The sequence below is a fragment of the Chamaea fasciata genome, unplaced genomic scaffold (genome assembly GCF_029207755.1).
Source record: "Chamaea fasciata isolate MVZ Bird 193981 ecotype frontalis unplaced genomic scaffold, bChaFas1.0.hap1 SCAF_5, whole genome shotgun sequence".
Classification (NCBI taxonomy): domain Eukaryota; kingdom Metazoa; phylum Chordata; class Aves; order Passeriformes; family Sylviidae; genus Chamaea; species Chamaea fasciata.
In genome coordinates this window covers 27711840-27729781 of record NW_027094090.1, presented here as the reverse complement: position 1 = coordinate 27729781, position 17942 = coordinate 27711840, and the positions used below count along the sequence as shown (strand labels likewise).

General features: G+C 35.6%; 1 long non-coding RNA gene across 10 annotated transcripts; it reads right to left on the bottom strand.

The window, feature by feature from the left end:
* Positions 1-4688: 4688 nt before the first annotated feature.
* Positions 4689-17429, bottom strand: LOC136289364 (uncharacterized). 10 transcript variants are annotated; one of them, XR_010720783.1, is made up of 6 exons: positions 17338-17429; positions 12790-12969; positions 12493-12650; positions 11481-11551; positions 6831-6978; positions 4689-6128 (listed from the first exon to the last, which is right to left on the bottom strand). It is a non-coding gene; the product is annotated as an uncharacterized lncRNA (long non-coding RNA). The 10 variants fall into 10 exon arrangements; XR_010720776.1 differs by lacking the exon at positions 6831-6978 and having other exon boundaries at positions 4692-6128; positions 11481-11647; XR_010720779.1 differs by lacking the exon at positions 6831-6978 and having other exon boundaries at positions 4692-6128; positions 11481-11626.
* Between the last annotated feature and the right edge of the window lie 513 nt (positions 17430-17942).

Genomic DNA, 17942 nt, shown 5'->3' with positions numbered 1-17942 from the left:
TGAGTAAATTTAGGATTTTCCTGAGACAAAAAATCTGTTATTCAAGCATGTTTAAGGCTTCATTTCATTGATTTTTGATACTTGATTGATTGGTATTTGATTTTTTACATGGTATATCCCAAAATATGGGAGCACAGAGTTCTTAATAAATCAAAAAACTTATTTGTTTGATTTTTCCAGTCTATGCGGTTTTTTCTGCCAGTATAATCAGAACAGCCTTATCTCAGCCTAGTTTCCATACTCCAGCTATTTTCACTGGATTTTTTCCATGGAAATTTCCATGATGTTCTTCATCCTCACCTCATGATGACTTTTCTATTTTTCATCTGTTACTGTCTTTTTTAAATTTGATTCATAGGCTCCAAAGACCTCTTAAGACCCTTGCTCATTACACTACACAACTGTCAATAGTGCACACAATTATGGTATTCCCAAAAAATTAGTCCTGGTTAGCTTGATCATATTTCCATGTCTAACTACTCTTTTTAGGTTTTCAGAGTCCCCAGGAAAACTTGCTGTGAATTTAGCACATCAGACTGAAGGTCTAAAAAAGCCATTTACCAGACTAGATCACAAGAGAGCAGCTATTTAAATCACCTTCTGCTTAATAATCAAGAGGTTTTGAGTTCATCCCATCCCAAGACATGCACACAGTTCCTCATGTGCTCTTTAGTTGATGACAATAAGTAGGCATTTCAATGCCAGAAGCCTTACGAAGGTCTTGTGTCTGTCCAGATCACATAACTGGGGCTATGCAGCCTTTTCAGCTGTGCTTCTTAGGACAGAGAAGTGCACTATATATTTATGCATGTTCATTCACAAATATTCACATGACATCTACATGATGTCTGTAAAAAAGGGTACCTTATAAAAAGGCATTTGGAAAAGTTTACCTGAATAGCAGACATTTGGTCATAAGATTGAGTGCTGCTTCTCAAACACAGAAAGCATCAGTATCTGTTTTGTCCTTTATGAATTTTGAGCTCAGAATAATTTCAACAGCCTGGCAGTTGCCCATTCTTAGTCCTGGAATTCATTAACAGAAAGCATTTCTAGTAGAAGAAAGAGATACAGAATTTGATGATTGACATGTCAGCTGCCAACTCTACACATAGTATTGGCTATTTAACACTCATTATTAACCTTCAGCTGCTACAATACAAAGACGGAGATATAAAGGTCTTTCAGAGTTCTGCCCTTGCCTCATTTAACTTTACCGAGTCACGGGACAAAGTACTTGAAATTTTACTGTGTAGTACTTTTTATGTGCTGCAAGTTATTGGAAAACATAATTTCATAGTTTCTGACACTCCATGAAAACCAAAAGAATAGATTTTTTCCAAAACGCTGAATATTTTCATGTTAGACAGATCAATTCACTACTTGATTCATGTTGGTCTGAAAAACTGCCATGAGATATTTTCCAAGACTATTTAGCAAAATCTGGCAGATATGACTTGGTTTTTCCTCCCCTGATGGCATTAATTTCTGTGTTCTTTCCTCTAAAAAAATCTAACCTCAAAATTGTTGTTCCTGGATTACATAATATGAAACAAAATATAATACAAATAAAAATCCTTCATTAACAATTATCTTTATCAACATACTTCAGTCTTTTCTAAAGTAATGCTAAATGACAGCAGGAAGATTTCAAGAATAAAACTAAAAACAATTGGGGTATAAAGCAGGTGTCAAGACCCCTGGAACTAGGGAATATGACTATATCCCACACATTCCCATTTATTGCTAGGAAAGAAATTATTTACCTTAGAAAATTATGAACAGTACCTAAAGCATTGTTAATTTTTTACTTATAGTGATGTATCTCTAAATGATGCAGTCTATATCTGCATTCACTAAACTAAACTCATTATTGTTAAACTAAATATCCTTACTTTCTGAGCTCACTACTTTCCAACTGGCATGTCCATATTTTCCCTTAAAAATATTTATTTTAATTGTTGAAACCTAAGTAAAGACTGAGAAAATAATTTCTCTCCTTGTTTTTCTAAAAACCTGCCACACTAAGATTTAATTAATTTCATGTGATTCTAAACAGCCTTTTTTTCACTCAAATTCCTAAACTGGCAAGATAGCTGTCTGGGTGAAATACTGGCAGGGTGTATCAGGGTACAAGAAGGGCTGGTGGATCCCTGCTCAGTCTTTACGGGCTGGGCTCTGGGAGTTGCAGGAGCTGCTCATTGAGCAAGCAGGGACTGATGGGCACAAACGGAACTGAGATGGCTTCTTGGACTATGGGCAGGAGTGGGGGAAGGCTCTGGGAAGGGTCTAGGAGAGGGTTGATCACAAGGGCTTAAATAAAGGTAGGTCTTTGCTAAGCCTAAAGAAAAGGTCACTACTCTTGTCCTGCAGTGCCTAGAACACTCACCCCAAAAATGGAAGAATTAGCATAATTGTCTTTTCTGGCAACAGAGACTTTGATCTACTTCCTGAAATTCTTAGACTGCATTGTGTTTTCAAGTACAGACTTATTTAATGATGTGATGCCACCCATAGTTCCAGCTACTTTGGATACCACCTTTAGCCAATGGTTTTATATTGATTTCTCCCCTTGTCAAAGTTAGGCAGTGAATTTACCCCAAATTTTTTTATACTTCAGGGAACAAACCCCATAATTTTCATTAATCCATTTTTTCCTTAGGAAGCCCCCCAAGTCTTAATGCTGCTCTTTTGTTGCTTAGCAATGTAGTACTATAGAACTTCATCTTGTGATAGTTAAGTTACAGTACATTAGACTCAAGAAGGTTCAGAAACCTCTAGGTTTATTTAGGTTTTCACTGCAAATGAATGGAAGAGTAGAAATAACCCTACTGACAGAAATGATCTGCGGATCCACATCTAGAAGTGAATTATTTTGGCTCTAAATTTTTCTTAAACATGTAATAGATTAAACATATTTGAATTGTTAATAGATTGTGAGTGAAGAATGAAATTATATAATGGGAAAAATAAAGAACTTTCTCAGAATGCTTATATGTCTGATATGTATATGATGAGCATCTTGCTTGGGAAAAAACAAATAAGAGAAAATTTGAACTTCCAAAGTTTTTTACAGCACTTACTAATAACATGAATCTTCATTATTTTCTATTAATCCTTTGTTTGTTTTCTTTATTTCTTATAGAAAACTTCACTTAGTGACTAAAACATTAAAAAAAATAAAATCCAAAAGTAATCGTTAATTTAAGAATTTTCATGCTAACAATACAAAGTTATACAAGAAAATAACTATTGTCTCAATATGAATTCATACCTACATGTATAAAACTGCATAAGTAATCTTTTCTGCAATGATTACACTGACTCTCAGTGCAGGGAAAATTGTCTTCTTTTTGTCAATCTAAAGTTTTAAAGAGTTTATGTCAGAAGACTGTAAATAAATGGCAGACAATGAGGGGTTGTGGAAATAAAAAGACAGTTTTATGGCAGCTTTCATTTTCTTTCAAACTTTTATTCTAGTTCCATTTTTTCTATTTCATAAAATCTTAGAATGTGAAAGGGAGCCTCAAAGATCATCTAGTTTCAACCCCTATGGTGTGGCAGGGACACCTTTGGGTGGCTGTATGCAAAGGGTGGTGGTCAAAAGCTTGGGGTCCCAATGGACATCAGAGACAAGTGGTGCCCCTCAGGCAAGTTTACAGGGGCAAGTGTTGTTTAATAGCTTCATCATTTGCATAGGCAAAAGGATCCCTCATAAAGTTTACAGATGACATCAAGCTGAGTGGTGCAGTTGACACACCTGAAGGATGGGATGCCGTCCAGAGGGACCTGAACAAGCTCAAGAAGTGGGCTGGTGGAAATGCCAAGAGTTTTTCCAGGACCAAGTGCAAAGTGCTGCAGCAGGGTCAGGACAACCCCTGTATCAAGAGAAGGCTGGGGGAGAAACAGATCCAGAGCAGCCCTGCCAAGAAGAACTTGGGGTGCAGGAGAGGCTGGACATGAGCAGGCAAAGTGCCCTCCCAGCCCAGAAAGCCAATTGTATCCTGGTCTGCATCAAGAGAACTGTGGCCAGCCAGTCAAGGGAGGGGATTTTTCCCATCTGCTTCAGTTTGGTGAGAGCCCACTTGCCTACTAAAAGGATGCAATAGAATTTTTAGCAATGTATTAGGAAAAAAAAGATTCTTAATAATTTTAAGCACTAGAACCCTTGAAAAAATATATCCATGAAGATTACAGAATCTCCATCACTGAAAATTTAAAAAATTCATTACGACACATCCTGAGCTGCCTGATCTAGCTTCAGAGTTTTGCTTGCTTTCAGCCTGTGTTAGAATTGGAGTACCTGAGAAATTCCTTCCACCATAGAACACAAAACAAATGTAATGCTTTATCTCTCTTCTAGTTTGCCAAAGTCAATGTGTCGTATGCAACTTCTGAGCTTCTTATGCCAAGAACTGCTAGGAAAATATGAGAGTCTCTCTGTTGTCTCATGTGCAACAAGGAATAATCTCTTTTTTGTATCTTATACACTTGATACAGGAGAGCTGAAGCAATAAAACAAGATTATCATGGTATGCAAAGCATGTAGTTATACAGAGCAGTTTATTTGTAGCTCAACTTGGATAGCAATTCAGTAAATGCTGCATTTGGATGCTATTTCTTTAAATAACTTTTAATAATTATTTTAATGATTTTAATGATACTATTTCTATATATTATATATAAATATTACATATATTATATTTTTATATTTTATGGTGCTGTTATTAATTTTTAATGATATCTTACTGAGACTATTTAATCTGAAAACCTAATCCTGCTGGCTATCAATTGATGTACAGTCACAAAGAGCAGTGAAGTGAGCTGAAGATTTCACATGGAGAACAAAGCTTGAGTGCAAGTATTAAGCAGCAATTTTTAATCTCTGTGGGAAGAAGCTTAGGGTGTATGCATCTGAGATTCCCCTGGGGACTGGTGTGACATTGGTGTTGGGTATGAGTCAGAGAAGCTCAGGAAAATGTTTTTGAAAGGATAAAGCTCTTTAATACAGCAGAATTCTCAAAAATATTAACTACAGAGAACATAAGTAAAGATGCATACTGTTAATCTAAAATATGTCCAGCTCTTTTAGATGTTACAATATGTCAGAGTGTGAACAAGCATGTTTTAAAGTGACAGGTTAAAAAAGTCATATTGAACTAGTAGCTTTACTCACTCCAAGTTAAACTGTCTTATTTAACTACCTACATTCTTCAGCCTATGTCATTGCACCATTTTAAAATGCAGTTTGATTTATTTTTCCTCCAACTTTTCTTCTTCAACTACTCATATGGTTCTATCAGTGAGAGCAAAAAGACTGGGTTCAGTCCTCACCTATTGCTGAGATTAAAGAACACCTCAGTTAAACCAAATGTAAATAACCTCCATTAGAGGACAAGACAGTACAACATATTCAAAATGTCTCTATCATGGTTTAGAAATTGTCAGGAAGGACTTTAAGTAGAATCCAGGTAATTGATCCCTGACATTTTCATCACAAAATACAGAGACCTTTGAAAGAAAAACCCTGTAAGCAAGATGATCTTATGCTTGTTAAAAGGTTTGAATTGCTGCACTTGCACTAGAGATGAACACCATCCCCAGAGTAAATGCAGCCCAAAAATGGTAGAAAGGGTGGAATTCTTAAGATCTACAGTTAAGCTATTGCTTAAATGTTTATATATTTATAGAATATATATTCTATAAATATATATTAAGCTGTAAAAAAAGCATTGTAACATGACACTCAGTTCAGATGTTAAAGAGAGGAAAAGGCTTTGATAAGTCATACTCTCCAGGCATCTCCTGGTTGACAATGTCCTGATGTTCCCTCACTCATGATAGGGAGAGTTGACTCATGTCCCTCACAGTCTTGGACTTAAGTCATACATGATTAGAGTAGAAAGAGTGGTTCCAGTGTCCAGTTCTCAGTTGTGATGATGAAGCATCAGGCTGGGTGACATGTTCCTGATCGCTCCCCAGTGACATGATTTATTACCCTATTCTCCAGCTCTTTTTACAGTCCAGTTTCTTCATCTTTACCACCAGCTATTCTTATTTAGTCTTTCCCCAGGGATCGCAGTTTTGCTGACTTTTTACACCTTCTTGTTATTCATGATGCGGTTGCCCTGGAAAATTCCACCTTGGTCAGCAGTTCTGTAAGGTAATGCCTCTTTTTATGCAGTTTTTCATTTCTGCCATTGCTCATGTTGTTGTCATCTTAGTTTAGTAAGGCTTGGCCAGCTACATTTACTCTTTTGCTATTTGTTACACCAGTATTTTCAGTTCAGGACTTTTTTTTCTGGACACTCTAAAACTAGTAGCAGCCCCTAAAGTCTGCTTGTTTATCTGGCCTTTAATCTAGCCTAGATAAATAGTTGTCTTTAGAAGAGGACGATCAGAACATAAAATATTGTTGCCACCAAAAAAATGCTACTTACTGGCTTTTGATCAACTTTTGTTGCAAAGTAAGGGAAAGTATATAAAAAAAACAACTCTAAGAGACCATGTCTACTATTGATGAGAACAGTTCTGAATTATCATCCCATAGTAATAACATTTTGTTTTCCTTTTTTGTAGTCCTTCCAGTTTTTAAATAAATTGGATGGCATGTGTTGGCCAGTATATATTGAATGAGAGTACTGACAAAGCAGAAATGGCATAGCATGTGAGTAAAGGGAATAAATCAATTAATATGTATTCCTACTTTAACTGACTGTTCTAGAGATTATAAATAAGGCAATATTAAATGAGTGAGAGAAAAAGAGACAGGCTTTACATGTACATCCACTGATGGTTATCAGTGAATATGAGTAAAAATAAACACGCACTTTATTTTAGGCAGTATTTTCTTTAAAGTCCAAGCCCCTCAGTAGAGCAGACAGGGCCAAATTCATCTTTGTCCCCTAGTTCTTGGCAACATCTACTTCAGATATTGGGCAGAGCTTCAGATGGCCTAAACAGATCTTTCTATCGGTTCTGGAAGAGACATAATGATTTATAACCACTGAAATCCACCATTGTGTGTTTGCAAAGGGTGTAAATCAGAGCAGAGACAGATCCATTGATTTTTCCTCTCACTTCCTTGTCAATGCCTTCTACTTTGTAGTGCTTAACATTTTCTCATCAGTTCTTACAGATATCACCTGCACTGATTTTAGTCACTCCTGAGGTATAACAGCTTCAAAACAAGTACATAGTTAAATAATTCATTTAACACTTTCTTTCTAATCAGAGAAATTATGAATAACAAATTTAATAATAAACAGTAAAAAAGTGCTAATATTAGCTCGTTGTGTAAGAATTTACTTATATTTTGATTTACATTTTAGACAGTGAAGCTGTAATCTAAAAATGTGTAGATGAAATACTACTGTAATGACTTTGATACTATAAATAACAATTCCTCATTTTATAAGCCTTTGAATGAACTCAGTTTTATTTCAAAACTGTATGAATGACCTGCCATTTTTGCATATCAGATCATTAGTGGAGATTTATGCAAGTATTATGGTGATTTAATATGATTCTCTAAGATATCTAGTTGTTGTTTATGCCCTGATTTCAAGCATGAATGTTGTCAATGATTTGCTTGAACTAAAAAGTTTATCAGTAGAAACACAAAAATGCTGACAAACTGGGTGCTGTACTCTGTACAAATTGGCCTGGTAATGGTAGAACAGAAAAAAATGTCTGTTAAAAATTCTTTCTGTAATAAGGCAATATTTACATTATATGCAATAAATAATACTGAAGATATCACCCAATATACATCAAAATGAATTACAGTCATCAGCAAACTAATTTTGTACTTCTTTTGTGCATTGTTAATTTAATATTACTGGTAAATCCGTACAATATTTGATCTGCACTTAAGATTACCTTGATCAATTTCTTCAGTCAGTTACAGAGACCTGTCTTAGGAGATTTCCATTTGTATCACTATTTAACATCTCTAACTTTTTTGCCTGAAACAGTCAATGAAATGCAGTACATTCCTATGTTACTTAAAAATTCTATGAACATCAAATATTTGCACTGTATGGAAAAAGGCTGGAGGATTGATTAGCTGATAAAAGGATTTTCTATGTGTCATTGTAATACTGCAAAACTGGGTACTTACTTCAATAAGAGGAATTTTGCATGTTTATACCATTGTAGAAAAAAATCTTAGTACCAAATCTTTTACAGTAATGTTTCTGGAATAAAAATGCAATGTTTTATAATTTTGGGTCATTCTCTAAGTAAGGGAAACATTCCATGAGTTTCTTTTTGTTCAAATATTTTAATACTTGTTCCTCCTGAAGACTGACAAGTCTTAAACATCATGTCACAAATAGTAAACTCATTGAAGATGCAGCTTCACTTAATGCTGATAGTCCGAGAAAGTATTCATAGTCCTTTGTTGCTTTAATCTGCTGAATTCTTTGATGTCCTGTCCTGAGATGCTGCAGTTTCTAGTTAAAGCAACTTGGACTAGGCACTTCCAGGGGTCACATCCCTACATTCCCGTCAACACACAGAACGACCGAGAGAGCTAAAGCATCCTCAGAAGAATATATAGCATCTCAGATATATAATGGCCCTGTTCCTGGCCTAGCTTAAATTCTTAAAGATTCAGTACAAAATTTTGTGTCATCCTGAGAGATGAGTTTTATCAACACACATTTTTATAGCTCTAGGGAAAGGAAAAGACTTTATTTCATTTAGCAGTTTTGACAAGGCTGTACAAATCTTTTCCATACACAGAGGGCCTGCTCTATGACTTAGTATTTCTTTTCTCCAAAATAAACACCATTTTGACTAGGTCAAGTGGCACAATTCGATAAAATATCAATTTTTAAAACACTTGTATTGGGAAATCTATCCTTCTCTTCTAACCTCCCAGAGCAGTCTTTTCTTTGGCCTAATTTTCAACTCATCCCTATATTTATGGATTTTTCTAGCACAGTTACTCTGTGCTCAACCATTTCATAGCTGCTGCATGGAGTAATATTAAAGGATAGGTCATCCTGCACAGCTGCCAGTAAGGAACATTTTAAGGTAGTGTTGGATACATTTCTTTTCTCTTTCCAGTCAATTATTTAATCAACATGCCTACTAAGAAAAAATAATGTGCAAAGTACAATGGTACATGCTATAATACCTCACTGTTCCTTAAACCCCTACATGTTTCATAGCATTGTCATTTTTTCATACTTTGTAATCACTACTTTCTTGGCACCCACTGGGCATTGGCTAATGCAATGAATAAAAATCCATCTTAGAGTTTCCTAATAATGTCTAAATTTATTTGCAATCTGTGTCTGAATAATTAAAATTTTGCCCAGTCTTCTTTTTTAATCAATACTTGCATGCAGAAAATATCAGTAGTACAAAAGGAAATGTTTAATTTCAGTATTTCATTTTCTGTTATGTTGTTAGTTGTAGCATTATTGATAGCACTGAATTTACCTTAAAAAATGTTTTATTATATTACCAGGAAGGTAAAAATCATACAGCTATATAGAATCAGTAGTGGAAAAGTTCCTTGTACCCACACTTAACTGCTGAGCATGCAGAATTTTGTGCCTGACAAGTCCAGCTCCTGCCTCAGCATCCATGTAATTCTTTATTTTAATTAGATTTCTTGGCAAAGATGCAGACCTAAAGCTCATAACTCTCCTTTGACTGTTTTAGATGAATCAGCCTTGCAGTGATATAGTGCACACCTACACGCTTACATGCTTCTTAGCTGTCTCCACAGGATAGCAAGAATTAAAAAGTTGCATGGGAATCTTACACAATGGGAATAATGGAAAATTTGGCATTTTCACACTTATTTCCACTTATTTCACTCTTACATCTTCTCAGTGCTCCAAGTATTTAACTAGGGATTTCTTGCAAAGACTCAATATGATCCTATGAAAAGTGGAGTGAAAAACACACTAGAATGGCTCCAATAGCTGTACAGATTTTATCTATAAGTAAAGAAATGTCATAGAAGCCTTTTCGCCCTGGGAAATAAAGATTTAATTCCCCAAAGTGTGGTTACCCTGTTCCAGCTCATCCTGGTCCAGCATAGGTCATTCTCATTCAGGAACAGACTGCTCCAGTGTGGGTCTCCTGTGAGCCACAGTTGCTACCAGGAGCCTGGTCCTGAATGATTCTGCTGGGTGACAGAGAGACAACCAGCTCAGTAGCTGTACTGGGCTGAGACACGATTTGTTCTTTCCCTTCTTAATGTTTCGTTCATTGTATCATGATGTATTCCATTCTTCCTGTACTGTTGGCCATTAAACTATCCGTAAGGAAAGGTTCTTTGAAAGAATACCAACATGTGGATTTTTTTAATATGCCAGTCTATTCAAGTTTTAATAACTACAGAAATTCAGGAAGAGAAGAGCACACTGATCCTATATGTAATATCTTCTCTTTATTACTTCTTAATTTATTTCTGATTGTCAATTTCTCAACATTTTCTTTCCACATTTTATACGTCATTGTTTTGTTCCTCCTTTTTTGATAATGCCTTTTATTTTTTCTCATCTTGAAAAATACCTTGATTCAAAATTTTATTGTCATTACTTGCCCCACAAACATTTGTATGCCTCAAGTAAATGACTGTGCAAGGTTCAATAATAAAACTACATTCTATTTCACTGTGTTTAGAACATGTCCTCTCACTGATACTCTGTCTTGTCAATTAAATTTAAGTATTTGAACAGCTCATAGAAAATTATCTACTCATCTAGGTAGTTTGTAGCACAGTGGCAAAAAGTTACTTCTACATTTCAGAGGAAAAGTGTTCAAATAATTTTAGCATATAGCAGTATTCTTTTTAGTTACCATATACAAAGCTCTAGTGTGCCTTATTATATGATACTACAACATACCTACAATATCTCCGTACGTGAAAATTCAATGGGCTGAAAAGGAACTTGAAGGAGATTGAAAACTCTGTCATAGCTAGCCTTGACTCTACAGTGGCAGAGCGTCTGCAACTGTACCAGTAATTGCCCAAAGACAGTTATATCTTTCCCCTTTTCATAGTCTAAATATAGAGTAGTACTACATCCCAAAATAATTACTCAATCTAGTGGCTGAAGATCTTGTCTCTGCCTTAGGGACATAAAATTTACAAATACTTGAGTGGAATATCACTGGCTGAAATTTGGGCTTAACTGAACCAGTAACTTTTTGATTGGGACCAGAAATTCACCTGCAGTGAATTCACCAGCTCACATCATCTTAGGAAATGATTCATTCTTGCTGATATCTTTGTTCTCCCATTCCATCAAAGCTCATTTTACTTAACCTGCACTTTTAGCAGCAAATCTTCAGCACAATTTAGTCCTTCAGTCTTTACAAGATCACATTCTACTACATTTTGCAAATCAAGAAAATTTCTCATTTTCTTACTTAATAGTTTCCCACTTTATCTGCAATATAAACAAAGTGAGTCAAAATCATTTCCCTGCATAAAAGTGCTAGGCACCTACCAGGGATGACTTGACCGGCATTGCTTTTGTAGAGTGTTGACGAGCTTCCTTCTGTAGATTAACTCTTCCTTCTGTATGCAATGTCAGTATATCCTTGACATATTTTATTCTTTTATTTCCAGATACATACCTAAAATCTAAATAATCTTTTAGATTTAAAACAATATCTAAAAGTGGGTGAAAATATAATAATATCATGTTAGTCAACTGTAGTTGGTTCTTCACCACTAAGATCAACAGGAATATGGTTATTACTTTTATTATAGCAAAATTTGCCCTCAGCAATAATGTCTGACCTCTGTTCTTTTTGTATTTCATTAAAACATATTCAAAATCAGATCTGTACCCTTTATTTCTTTTACAAACATGATAACTTTAAATTTGGTTTGTTGAAATAACAAAGGTCAACACACAAGTTACAAAATATGAAAAAGATTTCAAAATTATCAACTTGCTTTTTATTTTGAAGTTTAGGTCACAACTTCTCCTACCAAATTTTCATCAAGTTTTTGTAGCAGACAAAGTCAGCTTAGTTATTTTTTTACAGAAACTTAAAGTTCTTCATCTAGTATTTCTAATCTCTGTAGTATTACAAACATTCCTCCGGGCATCAAGCAATGCTTCATAATTTGTTTGTTTTTAAATAACAATTATTTATTCAGAAAAGGCTTCTCCCCTCATTTTTACAGGCATCTTTTTTGTGTGCAATTCAAAATTACTTACTCAAAAAGGGATATTTTAGGTTCAAACCCCCATAAAATATATTTTAACAATAAGTATGAATAATAAAAACTCTAAGATCTGACATAGGTTTTTTTAAATGTCACTGAACATATTCTTCCTTTAGCTAGCAGAGAGGAGCAACCTAAAGCAGAAACAGGCAAAAATACTAAGCATATCTCAATGGCATAACGCTTGTGATTTGAATGTCAAAATAATATGACATTGCTTTCACTACTTTTTAACCCCTGTTGTGGAGGGAGTTTTTCCTTCTATGCCAATAGCTACTTACCAGTTCACAAACTTGCTTGTGCAAGGCTTTGGGAAAGATCCAAAGATACATGACTTCTTGGACAGGTAGAAACAGATTTTTTTTTGTTTTTTTTTGTTTTTTTTTTTAATATATATTCTCCTTTTCAGAATCATGATGTTAATCTTCCAGTTTTCATTCTGCCAGTATCAAAATTAAAGAGAGGAAGGAAAAGCTTTGTCAGACCCAACATCAACAGCATAGTCAGACGGCCCATGGACAGACATAGCTAGTTTTGAGTTAGTTCATTCTTTGAAGTTTCTCTTTCTACATACATACCTAATAAGAAAACAAGGTCCTTGCACAACCTGATGCAAAATCCGATCCATATGAGAAACCCTTCCACTAAGCATAGCTTCTGCTGATGAAAACCTTGTTGTTTGTTTAATTTTATGCAATCATAGACTCAATTTTCATAGTAAATGACTGCAGTCTCGCCATGTGTTTCAGAATGATGTTCTGCAGAATGTAAATAGGGGGAAAGCTCCATCATTCTTGGCTCACATAGTGAATTTGTGCTTATATTTTGTCAATTATACTGCCACTGTGCTCTAGTTTTTTAATCCCAGTGATTCTATTTTCCAAATAAAATCATCCCCTAGTACAAAGATAAGTTTTGAATAAAGGTGTATGCAAACTCTTCTGGTAGGTTTACTTGCAACAAGAACTATTTTGGAGAACTCAGATAAAAGTTAGAGGTTGGCATATTGCAAGACTGTGTAAAGTGATGCAGCAGCTATTTTCTTGGTATTTTCTTACTAAAAGTGAAAACTGGAATTTTATTCTAAACTTAGCTATATGACACTAATTACTTAATTTTCTTCTCTTAAATATTTTACCTCATCATAACATAATGCTATGATATTTCTAAGATAATGCCCTCTTTTTCTGTAATCCCAGAGGTATTTCAGAAATAACTTCTGTTGTATTTTCATATAGCAGGTTGCCATCAGTATTTTTCTCAAATCTAGAAGCATACTATTTTATTCACTCCTGTTCATTTACCTAGTTTCCACTTTTCATCCTGCCAGCTAGCCTTCACAATGTATTTGCTGTCTTACTATCATGTTCTGACACTTTATCTGCCTCAAATTCTTACATGCATTCCCAAATTTCCATACTGTATCCGACTGTTGTCACACTGGCATGGCACTTGAAGACATTTAACAAGTGTATATTTTCATTTAAATATGTTCAAAATTCTGTATGTGTTGCAATCTATGTGTTTGAATGCAGAACAAGACTTCTGAAGACAATTTATGAAATTCAATTACAAATTGATGCAATGGAATGTAGGACAGGATCCAGATAATCTAAACCTTACTTAACCTGGAAGTTTAGAAACCACATCAAACAGTCTGCTGGTTGTCCAGAAGTGCAGCCTGCCTCTGCAGATGCCTAATTTTGCTAGCTAGAGAGTTGTGACCCTGACAGAACTTTAAAATTTTTCCACATATTTTCAGAGTGGACAAGACTATTTTCATTCTTATGACAACCTCTTTCCACGGGTCTTGCAATTCATACAGAGAAAAATCTGACTTTTCCCAAGTACTCAAAGAATTCCTTCCCAATTATGCGTGGTCAGAACTGCATTTATAACATATATTGTTTGTCTCTATTAACTATACCTAGAAATTTCTGTGGGTATTTTCCACAACTGTCTTGTCCCAATCCCCAGCCTTAATATTTAAAAGATATTTTAAAAGATATAGCTTTATTATACCAAATTTTAATTCCTAAATAAAATTAATTCCATCCAAATGAACATTACTTCTTATATGGATGCCTCAGAGTAAATTTTCCATCCTGTCCTCTAGTGGCAACTATCTACATTTTTTCTAAAACAGAACAGTAAAAAATATATAGCTTAATTAATGGTTGAGTGTTCTAATGCTAGCCAATTAAATAGTTCACTCTTGTTCCTCATATTCCTCCTTGTTCATTGCTGACTTGTGTTTAGCTTTACATCAACAGTCACCTCCAAGTCCTTCTCCTGCAGGGCTCTCTCATTCAGCATCCAGCCTCTAGCCATGTCTGGGATTGCCACTGTCCAGGTGTAGGACCCTTCATGAATTTCATTCCTTCATTAGTTTCCATAGTCCCACTGAACACTACTCACCAGACTCCCAGACTTCATGTTTTTGACCTTCCTGGTCAGAAATGCTCAGTTTGCCTGTGGTTTCTTGATAGCCCATCAGTAATTTAGTGTGACTGAAGAGGTTTTGATTTTGTCCTGGTCTTATGCTTGTCTGTCAGGTCTATGTGTCTGTGTTTCTTATGCATTTTATTATCTGCATTTGCATGGGAAAAGTCCCCAGTCAAATAATCTTAGCAACGGAAATACAGACTTTCTGTTCACAGAATAGCCTGAGTTGGAAGAGACCCAGAAGGATCATCAGGTCCATCTCTAGGGTGAATGGCCCATAGGGGGACTTGACCCTTGACCACCATGCTCTAACCAAATAAGCTAATCTCTGGGTCAGGTCCTACTAGGGGAACTCAAATAGGGTGACTGTACTGCAAAACCTATAATCAAAGACAGAAGTACCAAGGTACTTGATCAGGTATTGTTTGATTACAGATGTGCTCCTCCACTAGTAATGCAGTAACAATACAAGGAAACACACTGCAATGATCCAAAGTAATATAGAGATTTGTTTTTTGTTTAAATATACCTCAGTGTCAGTGAACTGAGCTATTTTTGTAGCAATTCAGGAACAGGTAGTTCTACCATCAAGGCTTCTATAAGCTACAAAGGCACAATATTCAATACATGGGATTTGTAACACCCTCCTTTTTCCCTAAGGTAAACTCTGTCAAAGTTGTTGATCTAAGATATGGGTCAGTTAACAGGCTTGTATCTGAAGACTGCAGAGCAAGCTGGGTTCAGAAAGAATCGATACTTCTAGATAACAGGAGTCAAGGCCAAGTCATACATTAAACCAAACAATTTAAGTATAAATATCAATGTACTGCCTGACAGGATGCCAATAAATGCACTTTAAAAGCAAAGGTATATAGCTCGGTCATATAATCAGGAATAAAGTACCAATAAACTAAAGGAACTTCTTAAAAGCACTGAATATATCTTAAAGCAGCAATTGACAAAAGCACTTGGAAGAAACAGAAGCACAGGCAGAACCCACTTAACTTCAGCTAAAGATCAAACTTTGCAGGCAGCTTTCAGAATCCCACAGGTTTCATTGCAAAGCTTTATTATCTCCAAGTCAGGTGCTAGATCAATACTAGCAACATTTGCAAGATTGAAACAGGTCACACTTAGGAAAGGAGATGGTATCATTTTAATGAGGAAATAAAAGATCATGACCAGGATCCTTATGAAGGAGACAGAGAAAAGTCATTCTCTGTACAGCAGATTTAATGGTTATCTCCTAATGAATGCTGTGAATGTAAGACAGAGGTTTGGTTTCCCCTGGAACTAAAAGATTATGGAGTTTTTTAGGCATTCAAGTTTTCTCTAAGAATTAAAAATGAGAAAGATTCAGTGCATTCTAGCAGTATTTTGCCCTAATATATCTATATTAAATGAAAATCCTATATATACAGCCATCAGGGCAGAGGAAGAACAAAAACTTCCCTATAACTGATTGTCTGTCCACAGGATGGCATGACTTTGTAGGTCTGATTTTCATGCACCTTTTCTTGCTGAGGAATGAAGGGAAAGAGTAAGTCCTAGTACAGAGCAAATGAAGGCAGAACAGCCTGCTGCTGATCTCAGCAGAAGGCGGCAGATGAGTCATTTGAGACAAACATATCCTCTACTGCTCATTCACAAATCCTGCAGTGGTGGAATTGCTTCTAAGATGTAAAGAAAATTCTATGAATCAATGAGTAAAAAAAAAAAAAATTCAAGCAGAAGGATTTTCTTTTTTAAGTTCAAGGTTTTGATTAAAAAAACAAGCCTGTTTCATGCCCTAATATTTAATTACTTTAACAATGCAAACACAATGATTTCTGGTTTACCTTATCTGTGGGGGATTCATCACCAGGATTGGTGATGACAGGGGTCAAAGCAATAAGGTAATGCTAACAGATTTAGTTCCAACGGGATTTATCCAATTAGGTCTCAAACACACTGGTGTGATCTCATGAGAGCTTTCGATAAAGACTTTGTTTTTTTCAATAATTTTTACTGAACTGTGAGGTTGTGGGTAAGCTTGTTCATCAGAAAGATGAAGTCTAAGCAGAAGCATTATAGAGAACTTTTGGACAGGTTCTATATTCTAGAATTCTCTTTTTTACCTCCAAGGCAAATAAAATTCAAAAATTAGTGTACAAATGTTAAGTAAAAAACTATAGAACCACGCCAAATATCTGAGATTAAATAATACCTGAATTCCAAGAACTCCTATCACTTCCCCAACTTTTCCCTTCTACAAAATACAGAGAAAGATTCATTGCAATCTATTTGAGTTAGAACTGAAGATGCTGCAAGCAAATAATTCTTTTTTAAATTTCACCTATCACAGGAAAAATTGCTCGTTAGTCATAAATCAAATAATTTCTGGCCCATCTGAGCTCAGGAGCACAGTCAGATGGACACCCAGCTACATCTGCCCAGAACCACAGTCTCCAGGGGAGTCAAAAACCTGTGGCACAATGTCCTGTCCACAATGCCTCTCTTGCCCCTACCTTCTGGAACTGACTTATTTTCCAGTTTTCAAATTAGGTTCATGTAGTAGCTTGAAAGCAAAACAAGTGAGAGGCTCCAAGCCAGAAATACAATTTTATAAGAAGAAAGGAACAAAAGGTAAAATAAAATAAATGCAATAATACAAAACACCACTGATCAAGTCAGAATACAACCTGAGTAGGATGATGGAAGCAGTCAAGATGAGGTAACCTTCCTGAAGCAGCAAGCCTGTAGAAAAATCTAATAACTCTAATCCCCGAGGAATCCCGTGGGTAAGAGCTACTTATACTGTCCCAAACCCTAGATTATATCCAGGTGAGGATGCTTGGTTCCTCCCCCTGGGCGGAGCATCTCACAATGGGATGATGAGTCATGCAGGGGGTCCTTTATGGGCCACAAAAGAGAGATAGCTTCTGGAGGGAGTTATCTATGAGCCATGCAGCAAGGCATTGATGGGCCATTAACAGAAGACAATGGCCCAGAGGGAGGGGGTCTGAGAAAACACTGCTCCAACAATTGGATTGAACAGTTCATTTAGATGGTGATAGAATACTTTGTGTACATCCTATACTACAACCCAGGACAGTTCAGAGGAATAATTAATATTACTGCTTATAATAATTTCCTTTTTAGGATAGTCCAGTGATTAAAATCATGGTATAGCTCTGAAATATTTTAGTACTTTTCCTAACTGTGCAAAAATCGCTGTGCATCTTTGGACTTACCTCCCTGAATCTAAGATACTACTAAAGACATTTAACTTTCTTTGGAAAAGATT